The following is a 23,271-nucleotide window of genomic DNA, read 5'->3' on the forward strand; positions in this document are numbered from 1 at the left end:
ACGATTTATCTCATACACAAATCGTCTCCAACGTTTCGAAATTCAATTGAAAAAAGCTGTTCAGTTTTTGAGCTGAGCTGTCTTACACGTGGTTCAATTTCCCGAACTTTTCATCGCTCGAGAGTTTTGCAGCGTCAATGTGACGACAATTATTCGGTGTATACGTGCTCGTTATTTGGGTCAAGCAGGATTAACCCGACATTCACTCTTAAAATCTCTTCATTCGCCCCTCGAATTCCGTGTCAGCTGCCTAATCCGTTTCACCGACAATCTTTACCACCCCCCCTTTTATCATCATTTTTTTCCCTTATTCTGTTTAACCTCCCGTTTTCCTTTCACCTTATCTCTCGTTTTAAAGCAGAGACAAAAGTCGGTGATCCCTGGTTCAGGAGCCCTTCGGAACCTTTGGAGCGCCAACGGGGTGTTAAATTATTATTAACCCTGCGTCGAGGTAACCTTTGGTTTTCAAACCGAGAGCAGCTTGGGGATCGCTGATAACGAGGCGTGCCTCGATACACGTTTTGATTCGAACCTACTTACACCGAATCACTCCCAGCGGAAATTATCCTCTCGCTGATGCATCGAACTCGGCGCAAGCTTTTAGATGACGTAACCGAAATTCGATTTCGAGATTCGCATTTCGCGATCTAACGAGATAATGGAATCTGTTCCGTCTCGGCATAAATTTGAAGAAATGTTTGCTCTTCAAAGGACGTCTTAGCGTCGCGGATTCCGCATCTTTTGTGTTACGATATTACCGCAGTACGTGGAGTAGAAACTTCAAGCTTTTGTTACGTTTACTTATACCTACGTATAACCACCATTATTATCATGTAATAACTCGTCTCCCTCTCACGAATATTCACCGCTTTGTGATGATATTTCTCATTTGCTACGACTAACTTTTGATAACGACTCGAGCCTATCCGGATCGACGTTAATTGAATGGGATACGAATTGACTGAAAAGTTGCGGTAAAATTTTACGGACAAACTTCGTATTCGAAAGAAACGAGAAACTCTGAAAGCTTGCGAATTTTTTCAAGCCTCTCGAGTTGGGATTTTTTCCATATACTCAATTCTCTCTTTCGAAGTTTTTCAAGCGAACGTCGCTTGAAATAAATCAATTCACTTTTAAATTCTCCCCACAACGTGAGGCCAATCACTGAAAAATTACCTCACGCTTATAACGATTTTCAAAATATTTTTCGACCATTACCCACTGTGTTAAAAAATCAACGTCTCTTTGTTCAATTCACCAATCAACTCAAGTCTGGGACGAAAAATATGACCAGGAGCGTTTTTATTCCAAAAGAAAATACTAGCAGGCGACAAAATCAAGATGAAAAAACGAATTACCCACCTCGAAACAGGTAAACAGGGTCTTTGTGAGATTCCCGGCGTTAGTTTGCACCCGCTTTTCGCCACTCTGGTATAAAGTCTCGGTTCTTCACACCTCATAGTTTCCACACCTTTTTAAATCGCGATCTCTAATTAAAATATCTCACCCACGTTAAGTAGACTTATGGCTACAGGAGATGGCTGAAGCTTTTCTCGCGACTTTCACGACAAACTTTGCGAGGACGTGAAGCTTAATTAATAACGACCTTAATACTTTATTGCTTTTAGCAACGTTGACAAAGTAATACTTTATTGCTTTTAGCAACGTTGACAAAGTTAATTCTCATTATATTATTATACCCAACGTTAAACGTCGAACCAACCGGCTCCTTGCAAACTATAGCAGCGCAATTTTTTTCTCCATGTGAATTCATCGTCTTTTCCATAAAGTGCTCGAGCTTTTCTTTATATTTTATCTTTACAATTTTAATAACGTGAGGCGGAATTAACCATAAATTTTCACTGATAATTTTTCCAAGCACACAAGTATAACACGTGAAAAGAAAATAATAATGTTTGTCAGAAACTTTCCTGTTGGAATCCATGATATTAATCTTACAAATATATGTAACTGCTAGACAATGGCCTTATAATTTCGTGTAATAATAGTTGCAAATTGGATCATAATTTTGGTGAATAACTTGTGTATTCTATGCTGCCGGTATGGTTGAGAAATTATTTGTTAAAGCGGGTTTTTCAAAACACTTCCTCTTTACGTCACAGCGGCACGATACCTATATCTGGGAACATATTGAAAACGAGGAATTCGATCGGAATGAAAGTGTCCGAACAAGTTTCAACCATCGTCGAGGTTTCACCCTGACAAAGAGAAGCGAATTTTCATTTCTCGAGGCCTGGAAGGGCAGGCTAGACTCTCTTAACGGCGACTGCACCAACGTGGTAGGTACTTCCGTTTGACTGTGCAGTAGTAAGGAGTGAGTGTAAACATTGGGGAGCAGAAAATAGACGAAATATTAATAGCCGTCAGAGGCACCACGCATCTGGCCATCGTGGCTGTAGGCGGCGAAGAAGCGGGTTCAGCAGAGCTAGACTCGAAGCTAAACGAAAACTTTTGAGCAGGCGCGTTTCGTGGCTACAAATTGATGTCGACAAAATGACAGCTCGGCCGAAGGGTGTCGACAAGCCAGAGAATAGATCTGAGGACTTTAAAGAACCGCCACGCGTTGTCCTCGCTCACTTTCTGTCATCTCCGCAAAGATATCTTGTTGGAAAAAATATTGGGGAAAAAAATTGACCAATGAAAATTTATACGGACACTGACAGGGATATTCTTTGCTCGGAGATACGCGTGTCGGATCGTCGAATAGTCTGTGAATTTTTTTCGACAAAAATCGGTAAAGTCTATATAATTAACCTGGCGATAACTAGACGGTTGAAAAAGTTTACGTATTATTGAACGTTTGGTTGAGATGATTTTTCGAGAAACTCCTCATCGACGATACGAACACTGATCTCTGGAAAAATCTTACCAGTAATATGATTTTGATTTTAAAAAACGTTGTCAACAATTCAGATTTAAATATTGAATTTGAACTTGAGTGAATCACGATGTGCGGGTTAAGAATTGTGATTCTGAGATTTCATCTTACAATTTTTACACACTTTGTCTTATAATCATTAATCGTACTTTCCTTTTCCCATGACATAAGGTTATAGACTGTAATACAATTCTTTCTCAATTACGTACATTTATACAATACTAAACGCAGTAACGCATGTTTTCTTGAAAATTTCTCTCTACTGGGTATCAAAGTTAATACGTCAATTCCAATATCCTTTTCATTGCCCGGGCGATTCATTCGTACTGAGAAATTTTTTACAGAAAAAAGAGAAATCGAAGTGCTTAAAAAAAACATGAATAAACCTCACAAACATGAATAAAGTCCACAAGATTTTAAGCCAGGACGCAAACCTGCTATAACTCTAAACTTCGTCAATCGGATTTATACAAAGATCAAAAAAAAAAACGAATAGAATTTTTTCTGGAATCAGTGAATTAAAAATCGACACATTTCCACGCGGTTTTTCCACTCGAGCAAATATCTTTGTGCCTGAGGATGAGAATTCACCGCATTTTGAATGAAGTCGCAGTGCCTTGCGTGTCTGAGTAGATGATTTTTGTTGCTCTCTAAATTGATTATAAATCCGACTATAACTTCATTCAGAGTGTTGAGATCTTGTGAAGGAAGTCCAGTAAGCATCGATTAATAATCAAGTCGAAAAAAATCGTTCATGGGAGTAAAAAAGAAAAATCAATCGTGAGGAAGAATAATTAATTATTTTTGGTAATTTTTGGTTAGGACCAATCGTTCAAGTCGTTCAATCAGCGAAATCCTTTATCGAGAAATCCTTTATCGAGAATCGAGAATCTTGGTGGGACAGATCACGGATGCTGTGCCCTGATTTGTCGAAGAGGCTTGTTAACATTCGGCCGTCGAGGGAGAGCCGTTGACCAATCACTCGAGGAGGATATGCATACTACTCGGCGACCAGTTGTTGACAAACTGGGTCCCAGGGAGAGGCGATGCGATGTTCCCGGGCTTTCAACTTTGTTGGTCGTTACGGGCCGCGCCTGCAGGTCCCTGTTTACGTTGTTTGACCAACGACACACAAATTTGGTTCAACTTCGCGTTTAGCCAACGTCGAAGCAAATTAATTCCAACATTGGCCCGATCCTTCATCCCTCTAACCGGCGAAATATTCTCCCTTGCCGCCCTTCGAGGGCGATGATCTGTTTCAGTGACGTCATCAGAATCCTGTATTGATTTTACCTCGAGCGCATATTTTTCCCTTGAGTTACCAGCTTGTCGTTTTCATTTTTTTTTTCTTTTTCATTTATTTCAATAGAAAAACAACATAGAAAAATCTACCGTTATATTATTTATGTCAGTCATAGTGATCGCGTATTAAAAAACGTTCTTATTATGGGATGAAAATGAATCCGCAACAAATTCAAATACCTGAAGCTAAGGAATGAACTGCTTCAGAAATGATTTCATGCAATTAGCACGTTCAAAATGATTAAACTCTGCTGTTTCTGATCTTGGTTTAAAGGTTTTTGAACTCATTTTACTCCAATCGCCATAAATCTTACATTTTAGTACGGTTAAACAGCGCGAATTCGATTGTTGCCGAACACCTGTTATACCTTACCTTACACTTACACAAGGCTATTTTTACCCCATTCGGTGTTCGCTATTTGTAAAAAATTTTTAATCGATCTCTAGAGATCTCTGTGATGAACAAAATAAGCCCAAAACCATTAATATAATCAAAAGTACCAAAACTCGACCATTTCAAATGTTCTAATTATAAAAGCTTCCCTCAAATCGTTGATATCTTACAATTAATGTATCAGTCGAATTTTTTCAGACTTATTACTATTGCATGGTCCGAGTGTTGTTTAATTTTTATTCACCACAATTGGGTCAGGTAACAATGCTCGAAATTTGTTAATCGATTCTTTCTCTTAACCTAACTTAAGAGAGTTCGTTCACAACCGTGTTTCGACGGGCCTTTATCATTCTACCCTACGTCGAGGGCTGGAATTATACCGTGAAAAAAATGAAAATACGCCCTTGCAAACTACTTCTGCAATTTTTATTTCACCTCTTTACTGCCCCCGACGCCCCACGGCAGTGGCTTTTCCCAAATTCTCACACCGAATGTATGAGGCTGTTTCACCGTCAACCCTTCTCAACGTAACACTCGATGTATTATTGTCACACTCCGGGGAACTCTGGAATTTTATAAAACATAATGAAAGCAAAAACTAAAAAAAAAAACATAAAAACAAACCGCCAAACGACTGTTACTTTTTGAAATTTTAAGCCCGAAAAAAGCAAACCTGTGTTTGCCAAAAGTGAACTGGACAAATTCTCATCACTTGCTGACATTCGTTAAAGACACAGGAAAATTATTATTCATTGGGAAAAACCACCATTGCTGTCGTAAATCTGATCGTAAGATTTCCGAAGAACTTCTGTAATAAAGAAGGAAGCCATAGCGTTCAATCAAAATTAGGCAAACGATAAGCTTTTGGCGTTGGAAATACCGTCCAATACAATTTGTCTGGAATTGTAAATGATTGAACTTCGTTCGTTAAAGTTAACGATTTTTCGCTCCTGTTTCATGATTGTATAAATCGCTTTTCTGGCTCGTCGTTTCTCCTTTTTATTATTTTTCTACGTACAAGCAATGGCAATACGTTCTTAATATACCGCGAAATTGGATCCGACAAGCACAAATTGAACACTGGATACGTGAGACTGTGGCTTTAAGGTACGAGCCGAAAGCGTAGCTACTAATACAGATGGAATAAGATCGGTGGTAAAAAGGAGCGTCTTACGCAGGATTTGAAATGAAATTCCGTTGTGGTTCGGTCGCTGGCACGATGTAGCTCCGGTTTAATCCCCCCGAATGAGAACTTGAGCCGTGCTTTTAGCGGTTTGAAAAATTATTATTTCCACGATCCTTTTACAGGTCGTGCAATTTGCGCTCTCAAAGCACCGCAAAGCTCCCCAGAATTGATGCAACCTCTACGAGCTTTTTTCTACCAGACTTCACGCGGATGTTAAACAGCTTTCCACAATTACTATGGAAACACGCTTCCTCGAAGCCAAGGACTGGTTTTCAGACGCTAGGCTTAAATCCTGTATGGAATTATACGTAAATCAATCAACATTTAAATGCGAAGGTTATAATCGTACATGGAATAAATAATTCAGCAAAGATGGGCTCGACTATTTCAAAGAATCCTCTTGCAAACACTGTTTAAAATAATTATCAATTACCGATTACTCGGTTAAATTATTATTTTCAAGTTTCATAAATCTTATCGTTAATGATTTTAAAAAATGGCAGAAAATTGTTGATACTTCCGATGTTTGTTACGAACAATTTTAAGTTCTTGTCGATCATTGATCTGAATTTGATATTTATTTGTTATAAATATTTCTGAACATCCTCGAAAGACGATCTCAAATTAGGCGTGCTGCAAGCAATATTATTTTCGTAAAAGTTACATGGAATATGGATGATCTGTTCTACCTGAACAATTTTATACCACGACATCAAATTACCCAGAATGTATTCTAGAATTTATAATATGAAAGTACTGCATAACCTGAGCTTTCATGGCTTGCTCGATAGTCTGAAACAGGGAATTTCAAATATCCGATAGACTTAAACGGATTGATCAATTTCAATTTCCAAAGATTCCAGATTAAAGGGAAATGGAAGAATATTCATTTTGATTTCGGTGCAATTTTTTCTAATTTCCTTTTGTCATTCTGATGGTTATGACAAAATAGAATGTACAAAGCCATTCTTTTTATAGCTTGCCGTTTTATTAAATTTTTCGTCCAACTTGTGTTAACTACAGATTCTAAAAACGTGAAGCGAAATACTTGGCAATTTTTGAAATTATTAAACAAGTCTTTGTTTATCGGTTCAACTGCCAACGAGAATGAGTGTCAAAAAATTTGAACAACGGTGCGCTTTGAAAACTTTTTACTATAGATACCGTAACTATTTCTTATCGTAAGCGAATAACATGTATCGTTTTGAGTACAAAATGAAAATCAGTGCCCAGAAAATGTAGTATTGATAACTATAAGGTGATCACTCTAAACAATAACTTGCAACAAATTTTCTTGTAATAGTAACAATGTATCCAAATTGTTATTACAACTATAGCTATTTCACCGAAATTTACTGATAGGTATAAAAAACGAAATTTTCCAAGTATAACGACACACGTCGATGATTGATAATGTCACGTTCAATGTATTAGCCAATGGCTTCGGAATCAAATTCCGGCATTCAATTTTTCCAGCGAGTCGCAAAAGAGGTTTTCAACGATACCTTTCATCGCCATGAAAAGGAAACAGCCTGTCGATCTGTCTGACAAACTTCCGCGATGATTTCGAAAACGGCCGAGTTTTGACAGTAGAATTAGGTAAAAAATAATTACTGAAAAGTCAAAACTGCACAAATTATTTTTTAGAGATTTTTTTTTAAATTTAGCTTATTTAGAAAAAGTAATACGGAGGAAAAAATATGTATTCATCGGTAAAACATTGAAAATCTATTTATTTCCGGTAGATCCGGAAGTTCAAATTAAACTAGATATGACAATTTTTCATGCTCATCATTTGATTACAAAATTCTGCGAGTTTAAATTTTTTCATCCAACTGTTTCCAAAATCATCACAGACCGAGATTTTTCTAAAAACCTGTTTTTCGGATTCTAGAGGTTCGAAAACGTAATGATTCATTGAAAGCAATACTTTTCTGATATCACCAAACGTGATGAAAAGTAAAAATATGAGAAAAAAAAAAATAGATTGTTCGAACGACGGACTCTCGCAGCATTTACGAGGGTCGTAATGCTATTATTACGCGTACGAAATTCGGGCTTATATAAGCCTTCGCTTTTCGACCACCAGTTGAAATTGAAAATTTCCGCTTAATCTTAATTAACGACAATGCGACACGACGCATTTTCGAACGACTTTGCGCATATCTGCGTGTACACGCACACGATCGTCGTTGCGTCACCCATGCAGGCTGCAACGAAGAGAAAGTTAACATGAAAATCTCTAACTAATAGACTCGTTCCTGCCTCGCTCGGTGAAACCTCGGCAACGCTATTCAGTTCTTTTTTTCCCCTAATCCTGAAGAAAATAATCAAAATTCCCTGCTGGAATATGCCTGAAATATATCCAAGTGATTCGAATGAGAATTGTTTTTCCCTTTGGCCACAAATATATTTTTATCTTACGTCATTGTAAACGAAATTCAGTTATGATTATGAATTAATTGTTCGATAAATTCGTATTGAAATATTTCTATACTCTCGATAAGAATTCCGATCTCGAAGTGAAACAAGTTGAAACGCATTTTTTCTCACGAATATTATCCTGCATGAAAAAGATGTGTATATTTTGATAGAATTTTTTTTTTACTACAATTTTTTGGACACATTCTGTACAAAAAGAGAGGCAATGCTTTGAAATCAGTGAAAAGATCGATCCTTCAACGAAAGCTCAAAGGGGTCCTTTTATTTTCACCAAGAGAAAGATGTCTTTATATATGCACTTGTGATTTTACACAACAACGGTTATTGGTTCTTACAGTCAATTACCCGAGATCGGCTTCATTCGAGTTTGAAAACTCCGTTCGTGTCGCTGATTTTCGCCCGTGAAGTTCGGTAATAGCTTTGTGCTCTCATCGTTGAATCGAAAAAGACAGTCCGGCTTGATCGAATCTGACAATTCTGCTTCGTAACTTGAGTTTCGTTCGATTGCACGAATAATTGCGTGATTGTAAAGTTCTGTCAGTGAGAAGAATAACAGCCAATTTTCTATCGAGCAAAATATTAACGACAAATCGTTTTTTTTTTTTCTCCAACCTCTGCAAATTTGACCCATCGAATTTTCTCTATCATTTTCGTCTTATGGATATGGAGAAACCAAAAAGAACGATCGTCGAACAAAGTTCTGGTTAATTATAAACAAATCTTCGTTTAGACCGAATAAAAATTCACCCGAAGGATATTTTTTCGCATTGATTGTCGAGTTCGTTTAGAAAATCAAGGTCTTTATGTTTCCTTTTACTCCTGATTCGACGCAGGAATGAATGAATCTCAAATCGTTGAAAGTGTTGAAACTTTGGAACATTCGACTCGCTCGACATTTGCATTTGCAGTGTTTTCACAGAGAATGAGTGTAATTTTTGTATTATTTGCAGTGTACATAAAATGCGACGTTGGAAAAATGTTGTTTCCCTTTTCGCCCTCGGGTTTTTCCTTCCTATCCCGCAAGTACCGACCGGAGAGGTAATTCAGGATCTCATTCAACATTCACTAATTGTTAATTTCGCTATCACAGAGTGCCGAGGCAAGCGTTGATTAATGCTACGTATTCATTAAGTGGATCGCCTCGGCGCTGCGAGCGAAGCTCCTGCCTATCAGCGAGCCCGTGGATTGGCTCTCGGACCTATTTGCACCACTAATTGTATTTTAAATTGGAAAGGGTTGCCGTGTTTCGGGAATCACAATTTACATGCGATTCTTCTATCTCTCTCTCTCTCTCTCTCCCGCTCTGACGGAAATTTCCCGCAAATCCTAAGCATTGCGTTACATAGATATTCAAAACTAAAATCATCGTTGATGAATTTCAACCAAAGTCCGTTTTTCCCCCCAAGTTCAGCTTATTAAGAAGAACTGGAAACAAATATATTGTGCTTGGAATTAAAGTTTTGTAATTCAGGAAACATGTTACTCAAATCACGCAATATTTCCGAAAATATGTATAATATTTCAATTAACGATGAAATATAACGATGATTAAGAAAGGAAGAAAGTAAATTTTTCCTTCCTATTTGAGTTGATTGTGTTCAATATATTCTTAGATACGTATAATAGTCCTTATATATTTATAGAGTCGAAAAGTGGATTAATAAAAAATTGAATCGTGTCAGAATAAACGTAAACAACATAATCGAAGAAAAAAAAAATAGCTAGAAAAATTGCGATATCTCCATTAATTATCATTAATCGTCCGTATTTAACGATTCTTCAATTGAACAAAAAACGAGGTAATCCGAAAACCGCATTGTTTATCCAATTTTCAAGTATTGAGGCTAATTGGGTTCTACGCCGACAGATTTATAGATTTTCTCTCAAATCAATGATACAAATGGTAATTCTTAGGCGTATTGGGGTGGCTGGAAGGTTAAGTACGTAATTTGGCATCACCTTTAACCGCGGTTAATTGAGTTTTGCAAAGGTGGCTGGAGGCCCAACGACGAAGCTGACTCTAATCGCTGGTAGGATCTAGAATTTCAATTGCGGCTCGTTCATTGACTGCACGCGGAGCGGGGCGAGCTGCTGCTAATTGTAAGTTGCGAATTCTCGCAAATTGGGTAAGCCTTCGCTAACGCGACTTAATACCGTGAAATGACCTCGGGCTCTTCGTTCATTTTGCAATTATGCCAAGATAACACCACCGCCAAGAACCCTGCGCTGACTTTGCGCGAAATTTCATTCGCAAAGCGTATCATTCATACTCGAATTACGTTGTTTTCATTCGACGTGACTGCCTTTTTCGGAATGCCGAGAAAAGCGAATAAAAGCAATCGTGGTCTGATCGTTATTAATCGTTATTTGTGCTGAAACAGTTCTAAACTCTTGATGCGGGTTAATTAACGTGCGTTGAAACTGTGAAATAAACGTATATTGGGTATAAAACAATTGCAAATTCGAGCTTTTTCCGAAATAACAAAGGGTTTAAATTTTTCGGCGGATCTAAGACTCGAAAACATTTTACTGCAGAATCGATTTCTAGAAGCTTCTCGTTACTAATTGGAACCTTTGAAACACTGCGACGAATATCCGAATCTCCCGGAAAAGCTACATCTCGAATTCGACCTAATGAAATGACATAATATTATGCGGATACAATTTTACATAATGTTGTATCGTCGCGTTTGAAACGTATGAACCGAATATAAATTCGCCTGCGAACAATTCTACCTGTCAGGTGCAGACAGAGTAGTCGGAGAAGCGTAACAGTTTCAGAATTACGTCGATGCGAAGAAAAACAACTCGTCTGATTGAATAGTCTTCCATAATGCTTTCCATTGTCATCATTGTCAGTTTCGTTTTAAACGGGCAGCACGATTTTGCGTCGATAAATGCGATGTGCGCAAATTCGGTCACCTTGGCATTTATCTTCTCCGACACAATTTTCATTGTTCATGGGCATTGAAACAAATTGGCTATTTGGAATACCATTTCAGCTCGTCTATCACCAAGAATATCTCGTTATATTTCGCACGAAAATGGACAAGCGAACATTATCCTCGGTCTTATTTCAATATCAGGGTCTATAACTCGTTCAGAAACAAAGGCGTTCGAGTGAAAACTATGACGCCTGATTTTTTCCTAGAGATATTTTAATGCAACTTGATTTTCCGAACAATTTCGAAAAAAAACTAGAAGTACAGAACAAGGATTGTTTTTTTTCTTTTTTTTTTAAAGAGTGTGCGAACTCTAAATAACCGAAATGTAACGTAGGATATTTGATCATGTATTATAATCTAGCTGGAAAATAAACCGAGTTAATACTACAATATTTTTTGTCCAATTATGTAATATCAAAATTGCTTAGGACCCACAAACCTCAACTAGTACGAATAATTGGTTTGAAAAACTTTTTGACACCTCCTTTTTCGGTAAATAATCACAACGCAATTCAGTCTCCATTTTTTCAATTCGGCAAAAGTTCAAACTTCAGATATCTCGAAGCTGATCCGCGAACGTTGCGAGAGTTGGGTACATAAGATGAAGATATTGGTCCGGCGATTAGGCAGAAAGAAAATAAAGAAGAAAACGTTTATCCCACGAGCTGTCGAGAAATGCGGGTTTCATAACCGAGCGAAAAGCTCAAACTCGCAATGTACACAAGAAGAAAGTAACGCCAGGAAATCCAGAATTTCGAGGTCGGGAGTCCCGCGAAGCTTTTCGCAAACGACCGTGAAACGAGCCACGACATAAATTCGACTATTTTTATCTCGGCTTTTCTCTCTCGATCTTTTTGTGTACCAAAGAGGGAAAAAATCGCTTCGCAGTAAGGGCACGTCCCCTGCTGATACATTCGTAATTCACTGTTTGTTAGGCACTCACCTTCCCACAGACCGCTGCTTTTTCCATTTCGAATCATGCTGCTCCGAGTGCCTGCTTGCAGTATTGGAATTCGGCATCACACAAAACTGAAGCGAATCGTATTTCTACCTTCGTTAAAGTTCCATATTCGTCAGGAGAGAAAGGGGGCAACTGGGGCTGATGGGAAGTCGAAGAGAGATTTGTTAAACAAATTTTCAGGGGACTACGCGACAAAAATCACTCACAAGGGCCGCAGCCAACGATATACACTAACAAATTATTCAAGTTTATATTAAACACAGCGTATTTTATTCCTTCTACTTTCTTACGAGACGCGCACTTACGGCCGAACACTTTCGCATTCGTTTACGCACTGATTCGCTCTCTGTCGTCTGACCTCTCGTCGTCGGTCCGTTCGGTCTGTTGTTTACTTATTTCGACTTGTACGATCTTAATTATTAGAAGGTATTATTCGTTCGCACACCTTGACACAGCTAAACGTACATTCTTAATCTACGATGCGCAATTCGATTAGCCACGGTTACGAACGAAGTATAAATTAACTTTCTTGGAAAATACCGCACATGACTGCCCGTTTAGTTTCAACCCTTATCGTAGAGTGTTTTAGTTAATAAGAAAAAAACAAATTGTTTTCAGGGTTATTAATTTTTTCGAGTAACATCATCTTAGCTCTTTGGTAAATTTATTCTGGTTTAATTCAACGAAACTTGTTTCGGTTGAATATCGTCACATCGTTTTCAATCCTACGCATTCTTCACCGAGTCAGTAAGGGAGGCAGAAAAATATTTTTCGATTAAAAAATGTCGAACTAATCTTTCCCACAGTAACCAATCAGCGCTATCACGATTCCAAAATCGCTGGATCATTTTTCGGACCCTGTTTTCTCGATTTCGGTTAAATTCCAAACGCAGTTGGCCATTTTGGAGTCAGTTGAGCTGTCGCAAAATCCGGCCGTGTAGCAAAGCCGTTATTTTTTGCTGCAGCAATAGGTTGCAATAAGAACGAGCAAAGCCAGCTCGCCGAGGAACAAAAAAAAAGCTGTATTTAAACGAAAGTTTGGTTTAACACGAGTGCATTAATGATCCGCTAAAGGACTGACTTGGCAAGCCTTCTTTGCAAAAACAGGTTCGTTTGGTAACTCGTAAGCACGGATCCCTGTAACGTATAGAAAATCGTTTCTTGCTCAGGTTTTAGTTTTTTCCACTCGTCCCCGGGGCTTAACAAATATTTTGAGTCGCCGGTTAGAGGGATAAAGTGTTCTAGGTGAAGTTGGATCCGACACAAGGAGTGAGGAGGCATCGTTAAACAGGTTTAGCTTTAACCCCACGTAGCACGGAGTTATCCAATCGGCTAACAGGTCCCTCAAGAAACTCGGCATGCCTTTGTTTTCCGAGGCAACATAGGAGGCTTTAATTTCGTCCGACCCTCGCCTTGCAAGCTCCGAGAAACCTTAGAAGGTGGGTGCCTACATTCGTGGGTAACAAAGCGGCGAAAGGTTTTGCGAGCACAATTGACCCGCCTCTTCCTTCCATTCGCCCCCGCCTCGATGTATCAACGATTGCCTGTATTATTATCGAACCACGCGGTTCTCCGGTCGGTGGTAAATGGATCCAGGAACGCCATCCAGGGTGAGAGAGAGAGAGAGAGAGGGCGCTGGGGGGGGGAGCTTATATTAAATTCGGTATTCAGCCACTGACACTACGCGCTTTTATCGACGGATTGCGAAGGTTACCCCTCTACTTCAAATTATCGCCTCTCCCATCGGATTTTCTCAGCGACGGGTGTTTGTTGTTCAATTAACACGATTGGAGAAAATGTGATAAAAAAAAGGAAACGTCAGCAGACATACATACATACATACAACGCTGATCAAGCTGTTGAAAAGATTGAATTACGGGTTTTACAAGCTTTTACGGTTAATTCAGAATTTGTACTTTATAAACAAAAGTTTTTTTAACTCTAATGTCGAATAATTCGATTTTTTGTTCATATTTTTTTTACTGTATTTTCACCCAATTTCGAGTATTCTGCTGATTTGCTTGCCGTCATCGCTTGTTGAATCAAGAAGACGATAATATTATGGAACTGTAAAAATGTTCGAAGGACAAATTGCACGTACATATTTAGTTCGGAAACTCGCAGAGAAGAATTTCGACAGTTTTCGTTGAATAGACACAATTTGTAAACTTTCTCAAAGTTCGTTCAGATACCTATAACTTAAGAAACCATTCACTGCCATTTCTTTTCTTTTTTTTATTTTTTTATTTTTTTTTTTTTGTACAACATTCTTCAAACTTTGTCCGAAGACGGATAAAGGAAATTTTTTCCCAACTTATTTTACCACCCCGTCTAAGCAACGACACATTTTCTTGGAACGTGGGAAACGGGAATTTCTTTGGAAGGAATTCACAAAACTTTGAAAATAATTTTTATACCGTTTCGTTCGTCAACTCCTCGTTTGTGCAAAATCCAACAATAAAATGTTTCATCTCATTAGAAATCTAATTTTGCACGTAACTTGAATTTCATAAATTCTTATATTCAAGATATCGACAAAACAATTTCACGATAATGTAAGACAAAAACTTGCTTTCAAGTATACAGGGATTTGATTTTTTTCAAGTCTAAGAGATAGATTCGCAAGTATGTATTACGGATCGCCTGACAACATTAGTTTGCGGGAACTTTCCTTGACGCGTAGATTGCTGGTTATCGTATTGATTTTTCCCACCCAACAGACCTGCCTTATTTTCGCAGTTAAATATTTGCAAGGCACAACTTATTGCGCCTGAAATGGTTTCGCATGCACGCTTCGCGATTGCTTTTGTTCGCTTCACAACGACAGTTTATTCAAATTCATTTTCTCGTCACTTATTCATCGTGCAAATCTAGGTGACTCGTCGATGTTCCATAAATTTTATTCACAAAATATTCAAACTTTTACGCGATTCATCGATCTGTCGTCAAATATTTCACTCAAAATCTACTCAGATTTTACCGGAAAATTAATGCTTTGCGATGTATTTTACTGTATTAAGTACAGTCGATTCGTTGAAATGTGACAGATATAGAAAAGTTTAGAACCTGTATACCCACACGGTATTTTTCATGGACTATTTTTCGCCATTTTCACAGAACAATCAATTAATTGCAAGCTAGACTGTGAATCCTGTCGATCTCGAACTATGAGCGTCTGACCTTGGCGCGACATTGAATCTCTTAAAAAAAACCCGAGTGAAAAGCGAAAGCCATGATAGAGAAAGAGTAGACAAAGCTGACCGCAGCCCTGATTAGTTAATTTGCAAAACACATTTCGAACAGAGCATGCGTAAAATTCTCTGACAAATTTTTGAATCTCATCACAGTGTTTTTGTTTTCACTTTTCTGTATAAACTTATCGTGATCCTTTCCTACTTTTCAATGTTTTTTGTTCTTTGTTTGGTAACGCGCATTCTTGCGAAAATTCTTACAAAGAAATTAGAATTCGTGACAAAGATGTAGACCGGAATTTTTGTTGGTTTCAGATTGCGTCTATAGAAAATTCATCTGCTCAAATATAGTTCACGAATTTCATTGGACCATATTTGAACGACTCGTGAAAGGACGTTGAATGGAACAAGTGGGAAGCCTTTGAGCCAATGATTATTGCTTACCAACCATTAGTTTAATCCTCGGAGGATTAATCCATGGCCGTTTGTTTCATCTGCAGTTTAATCGATCGAGATATGAATCACCGATCTGCCGATAGATCGGAATGGAATATTCTGGATGCTTGTAACATTGTGTACTTGAAATACGAAATCGAATTCCGAATTTTCGATTTCAAGCATCTATAAATTACGAACAACTGTATAATTCAACATCATATTTGAAATAAAAACTGATTCAAGCACAAGTTTTGTCAAGTATTTTTGCATTCCAAATAAAACGATTACCACGCTTTGTATTTACTATCTCAAAAGACTTTTGTTTGCCAAGCTGGCCTGCTGGAAGTTCACGAATCTCTGACAACGTAATTCCCAAATGGAATATCATAACCATACGACGAGCAGTTACAGCAGTGCGTTACATCAGATCAATCTCGTGTAATTCTCCGCAGCCAGCGATCGGAATTGGGACGATGACTGAGGTCATTAACGTAATTATGGTAAATGAGATACGCTTCACTCGTCGATCAGCATCGGTGTAATCGTTCGACCCACGTCCTCATCTGGCGTTGGACGATTGTCGTCCGCTTAAAGTGCTTCGGAATTATCAATTCTTCACGTGGCAAAAACCTGCATAACACGGTCATTCGCCTAATCTGGCGAAAAGTCTGCGGGCCGATTCTCGTTAGGTTCGATTTAGTTTTGAAACTCTTTTTTTCGCAATCTGACTTGCAAATATACCGCGAGAAGTGCCTTTTGTTTTTAACTCGGCGAATGTGGGTTATCGCCAAGGCAGCGCCCGGTACCCGCTTTCAGAGATTTGATTTTCAAATTGGTGAAATGGTGTAACTCGCGACGCGAGTCTACGTCTATCCGACATTCCAAGAATTTAACTAACGATTTACAAACTCAAACTGCACCCGCTGCATCCATATTCCTCTTCTGCCTCCATAAGCCGAGACAAATATTCTCCATAAATTGAAAATTCCACATCGAATGCGATGGAATGAGTAACATCATAATTTATTATTCAGGTTCAATGTTTATTCATTTAATTTTATTAGTCAACGTTCCTATCCTGGAATGATATTTAGCACATGTGTCATAACAACGGATTATTTACAATCGATTATCAATTTTTTAAACAAGAATTGCGACAATCAAGCACGAGAATTGAAACATTCCGTAAGAATTGCTTTTTTTGATTGTAGAATATAGTTATCTGATAACTGGCAAAAATGCATCAGAAACTGTGTATTTTCCGATACTAATCCAAGAGCACTTTTGTAATCACATAATTTTTTTAAAATCCCGATCGCACTCGAAACTGTGAAAAATTTTGTCGCGCGAAGGGAATCGATAGTTGCAATGTTTCAAAAAAGAAAATAATTAAAAACTGATCCAAAAATATTTCGCCCCGCGGTTGTTTCGACAATTATCGATAATAAACAATACCTCGGATGTTCCACACGATTTTTTCATAATCTTACGCGAGATCTCATATCTACTTTCTCCAAACAGACGTACAGCGACTTAACACACTTGAGGTGTAAAGGAAATTAGAATTTCTAAATATTCCTGAATGCATTAAACACGAGTGTGACGTCCATACGAGAACTTTGTCGCGTCTGCGGGGAATCCGTGGGATAATAATTTCTCGCCGAGAGACGCAAAATGGTGCGAAATTAACACGATGAGTCAAATTACTGCGATGAGCAATTACAGTTTTCTCGTAAAATTATTGATAAATGGAACAAATCTCTCTCTCTCTCTCTCTCTCTCTCTCTCTCTGTCTGTCTTACCCAGCGATGCTGGCAGCAATAGCAAAAGCAGCAGCAACTGTGCCCGGACGTGGGATGTAACTTCTTCTGCAGTCAGCATCGTGGGATATGACGTAATGGCGGCCACCCCGAGGGGCTTCGGGCTCATCTCGCAATTTTCTTCATCTGTTAACTGACACAGATATCTGATCGTGACACAACGCCGCACGAGCAAATTGAGGATATATCTGCCTGCCACGTTTTGCGGTTTCGAACATACGTGTATATATGTGTATACATATACATACGTACAGGCTTGCGAGAGAAACAGCTGCTTACAACGGAGAAAGTTTTTATGGGACACTGTTCACTTTACCCGAACGAAAGATGACCTCAAAAAGCGTCGACACAACCACCATGTTCAGAAGCGAGAAATATTTTTTTCGAAACTGTTGCTTATAGGGTTTGAGAAAATATTACAGAGAGAAATATTTTTTTTTTTCGTGTTTTGGTTTTACTGTACGGTTTATACTTTTGCAAATTTATTGTGAAAATGTTGGTATCGCAAGAAATTACTCGTGGAAATTTTTCGATTACAGTTCTGAGGTAGAATTCGATTAAAAATCGCTGACTTGGAAGCATTTCTGAAAAAAATTTAGTAATATGTTTGTACCTTTTTATTCTCTAATGCCTTTTCTAAATTACCCTGGAGACGACTCTGGGCAATAATTTTGTACAAAAAGAATTTGGGCAACTTTCATACGTGATTTCAGAGTTATTCGTATTTGGTTTGACAGAAAAATTTTCAATTCTTGCAAACCTAATGCGGAAAATGAAGGATTACAAAATGTATAATCTTTTCGTTGATTTTGTTGTAAATCTTGGCGAAGTTATCCTTGAAAAATAATCTATTCCATTCATTGAAAGCAACATTTTCGTTCGCGAGGAGAGATAAAAATTATGCAAATATCCTTCGTCTACGTATGTGAAATAAATTATGCAAACGTATTACACAGATTTAAGATTTGCAAAACCGGAATTGATCTTGAGAAATCGTTTGGAATACGATATGCATAACTCATTTTCTGTGAAGCATTATTATATTTCGGATAAAAGTATAATATGAGTTGTGCGAATATCGAATTGAACCTACAGAATATTATGCAATCATCGCGGCAGTCTCTGGTCTCCGAAAGGTGTCATCATTCCTCATAAATCGAATTTGCAATCCAGCGGAAGACGATATCTGCAAGTCTGATTTCCCTGCCATCAAATATATAAACCAAATCCCCAAGGTATATTTTCATCCGAAGGAAAATCGAGTTCTAGACAATTGGATCACCGAGGCTCAACCGAAAGACTTGAATTTACATCGAATATATATAGTGAGAAGCCTTTTGTTCTGATCTCTTACCACTCAGCTGCCATGATCGCGTGAAACCTCGTAGCTTCAGCATTGCTAGATAAAAAATTATTTTCGAGCACTTTTCACACCATTTTAACCCAATCGTGACTTTCAAACGACGGAATTAGGCAGTAGATTTACAATTGGTGTACCCGAATCGCAAAAATGTGAAGTAAACATCAAGTCGATTGAAAGTTCATGTGAAATTTTTGATATTCTACGTCAATTTATCGCACCGTTGAACCTAGTGAAAAAATGTCGTTAACTTTCGGGGTTTCGCAGCCTCAATTTGTGACGAATAACAAAATACAAATCAAAATACAGTGAAAAAAGGAAATACAACGTATTACAAAAAGTATATTGAGCGAACGTTGCGGTAATCGTTATTTGTACACGTATCAATTCGAAGCTCGCTTGCGCAGTGAACTTAAAGACCTTAAAGGTTACTTTATACCTGCGGAAGAGGAGATGCAGGAACAAGGTAACTTTCAGGGTATAAATTGTTTACAACGTAGAAAATTCAAGTATAAGGGAAACGTGGGCGTAACCGGAGGCTAGCAGATGAGCACGTCGATCATTAATATCGCGTTTTATGCATCGTAGCAAAATAAGAAAGAAAAACTATATTTTCGTTCTGAACTTTATAAACTCGTCCGGATGTTTTATCCATAATTAAGCCAAATTGCATTAATCAACGTCGTATACAAGTTTTAATACGTTCGAGTCACATTTCGTTTATATTGTTCAGTACAATTGTCAAAATTGATGACAACTGTCTCTTTTCGAATAGCAAGAAAATCGGACTAATCCATATTTTTTGAGAATCCTTTTTTTTTCATGCCAATGCAGTTGCGTTTGAAATTTAATTACAACAGTGTTGGAATCCGCGGAGGAAAACAAATATTACCACTTTTTCGAAGGTAATCTGAATTTTAAATTATCCCCGTAAATTCTCCCAAATTTACAAATCGAAGAAACAAATTTTTGTCCAATACAAATTTATCAAAATTATTCTCTCATAATTTTGAATACAATTTACACCATTTTCATGGCTTCAGTTTCGAATTATAGATGCGTCAAAAATACCGTAAAAAAACCTGCAACAAATTTGATCCGATCTAATTTCCTTTTTATTTTTCATTATCGAATCGTTAAATCGAGCAGTTATTTACACGTAATATTTTTATTGGATTCTCCGCATATTTTTCGAAAGCTAAAAATAAGGAAAGGAACAAAACACAATACGCGAGGCTAATCAGAGGGCAGAATGTAGAGTATAAAACCGAGCGAAGCGTACCCGCAACGAGTAGTTCCTTTGTTCCGAATGCGTTGGCCCTTAAATCCACATCCGCAGTATGTGAGCGCGCATATAATTTCTTTCCAAGTGACGAGGCGAGGGCTGCTCGGTTGAATTGGCTCCATTGTAAAAGGTGGAAGTCGTAGTCGCGTGCTTTGAGCCACTGTACCTTATACACAGCAAATGGAAATTAATTTAAGAAATGTACGTTAGTTGGAGCCTCCCTCCCTCTCTCTCTCTCTCTCTCTCTGTCTCTCTCTCTCTCTCTTCCTCTTTTCCTCCGAGACCTGAGCAGTAGTCCTTGACTCTGCAGCGATGGATGGGCTGGCAAATAGAGAAAAGGAGAGCTTTTCACCGAAAGCTTTCGACCTCGCTTATCCTGATTCCGACCTAATTGCGTTCCCGCAAGCTGTCTCCTCGCAATTCGAGATGAAGTCTTAATTGCTGTGCAACGATGCCTTATTCGGTAACAATGAAAAAAAAAAAAAAAAAAAAAAAACAGTAATAAAAAATAAAACAAAATAGAAAAAAAACCGGTGGCAAGGAAAATTTAAATGTGGGTCAAAGTTACGCGGATTCAACGCTGGAGCGTTATAACGTATCGAGCAATTGCGGAAAGTTGATGAGAAAAAAATATATCACATACGACAACATCGATGCGACGGTGAAATTAAACCAGATCTTTTCCTACGTGTTCTGCATTTTTTTTTTTTTTTTGCTTTGAAGTGAATAAATAATGAATGAATCATTTTTACGTTGAACGGATTTGAATGAGACAGCCGCTTAGAAACTTGAAATTTTCAAATTCGTATTATAATTGAAGCGAAATATGAGGTGCAAATTTTTAATTTAAACTGTGAATCTAGAAAATTCGTGACTCTAGAAAAACGTTTCTCAAAAATGCTCAAAAATTGAAATAAATAACGAATAACAATTTTTCTGAAACAAATCTTCGCTCACGTCTATTTCTGTAACATGACAATATTATAACATCGCCGTATCTCACGATAATAAAATTCTATTGACGTAACCGATTACCAATCGATTAGTTCTCGAATTACGGAAGTGCGAAACTGATGCCGCGCCTCGTTTAATCGAGGAATGGCAATTTGCTGTGACTGGCTTTCTACTTGTGTGCTACATGATTGCTGCAAGGTCAATACGAACAAGGAACTTGGGACTAACGATCGAGATATTTTAATAGGGAATAAAAGAGAGGGGGAAAAATCCGGCAGTATGGAATTTACAACGGTGGGAAAAAATCATTCCACTTTTAGTCTTTTATTCCCCGGAAATACGCACGGTTTAATTTATAACCGTCAAGGCATTGAACTTCCCGCGAACGAGAGAACTGAATTTGGTATATATTGTAACAAAGGTACCCTTTCACCCTTTATAATTAAACAAGGGAATCTTAGCCCTTCAAGATAAAAGCATGTTACGATTAGATGAATTACTTGATTATATGTATAAGTAAGGTATAAATAAGAATATAACGTGATTTATTCGCAGGAAATAGTTACAAAAATCATTTTCATTTTTTCTCTAGCCGTTGTTAGTTTGCAACGTTTTGTACCTTCAAAGTAACGCACATTGTCAGAATTTGAAAAATTTCTGGTTAAAGGCAGCATTTTAAACACGCAGGGTATATTGTTGCTAAGGTATTTGACTGTTTGGACAAGATTCGGCTGGAACACTCGGATTTTTATGTACAATGAATTAATTTGATTTTCCATTCCAAAAAATCCAGAAAGACGTTGCATCTATAAAAGTTATACTAATTTCACTAGTTGTTAACGAAATATACGAATAAATAGATTAAATGAAAGACAAATTATTTCCGACTTTGAAGACGACAATTTTTTTCCACTCGTGTTTGTCGTTTTATAAGTTCGCAGTTTTTTCACGCTGAAACAATCCATGATCGGAGTAAAGCAATCAAAGGAGAATAAATCGTTAAATCAAATCTGAGTGCATTTTAGAAATAGAAAAAGTACGTGTAAGAAAAAATTGATACCAGACTCGAGATATTCAGGGTTGAACGTTCGTTTTTGAGTGTAGCGAAATGTCCCACATATATCAACGGTTATCAAACATATGTAAAGCAGCCTGTACAAAACGCGTATGAATAGATTCTTTGCCAATTAACACGTATTTATCAATCGGAACGTCAACGTGACACAAACCAAACATCGCTAATTGGCCCCAGAAGCCCGCGGCTATAGCTCGATAGGACAAAAACATTTTATCCAAATGCATCAAAAGCCAATGAAAGACAAGAATTCGAATGTTTCTCTATTTATCTCATTCGTAGTGCAGTAAGAATGAAGAACTCAAGAAGTATTTTTGGTCCTAATTAATCCCAAGTCACTTCACTTATTATTTAATCGTCTTTTAGTGCTAATGAAAAACTGTTGCAAAATAAATTGAATTGGAAAATTGCAACGTGAAATAAATTACTCCGTAACACACGTCCGCATAATTCGATACATCGTACCGATGTACGTCAAATTTATTCGTTAGTATTGTTAAATCTTTTGACGTAAATGTATTCAGTGACAAAATGTTTTATCTTAAAAACACGAAACGCAAAATCCGATGCGACGTGTTATAGATAGGTATATACTGTAGTAAATAATTTAAAAGGGTAAAAAATGTCTTACAATAAAGGAAATGAAAGAGATGTATAATAATTACGGATTCATAGAATATAAAGATATTCGGTACTGGAAAATTCGAATTATTACGTTCAATTTAACATTTGATTTCGTTAGGCAGAGTTTCAGATTTACAAATTCGACGTAATCATTCCCAGCAACGTATGTATCTTGAATATTAAACGTTTAAAATCAGACGCTGCAATTTGCAAGAGTAACGAATAATTATGCGATTGAAATTTGTTCGCAGAATCGAAAGTGATCAAAGCAAGGGATGTTGTAAAGGAAGAGGCCGCCGCAGTACAGGTAATTAAAATATAATTAATTGCATCGACAGTCGCCGACCGTTTCATTTTCCTCTTTCACCGTTGATCCTTTGGAGGACTGACATCGA

The 23,271-nt window shown here is 37.6% G+C and overlaps 1 protein-coding gene across 1 annotated transcript in view; it reads left to right on the plus strand.

Annotated features, from left to right (window-relative positions):
- The window catches only part of LOC124306753 (brain tumor protein), a 158,111-nt gene that overhangs the window by 6,995 nt on the left and 127,845 nt on the right, over positions 1–23,271 (plus strand). The window contains exon 2 of the mRNA XM_046767718.1: positions 23,128–23,183. The gene's annotated coding sequence lies outside the window, so the exon portion shown is untranslated. The remainder of the gene's footprint in view (positions 1–23,127; positions 23,184–23,271) is intronic.

This window comes from Neodiprion virginianus, chromosome 6 (genome assembly GCF_021901495.1).
Source record: "Neodiprion virginianus isolate iyNeoVirg1 chromosome 6, iyNeoVirg1.1, whole genome shotgun sequence".
Lineage (NCBI taxonomy): Eukaryota > Metazoa > Arthropoda > Insecta > Hymenoptera > Diprionidae > Neodiprion > Neodiprion virginianus.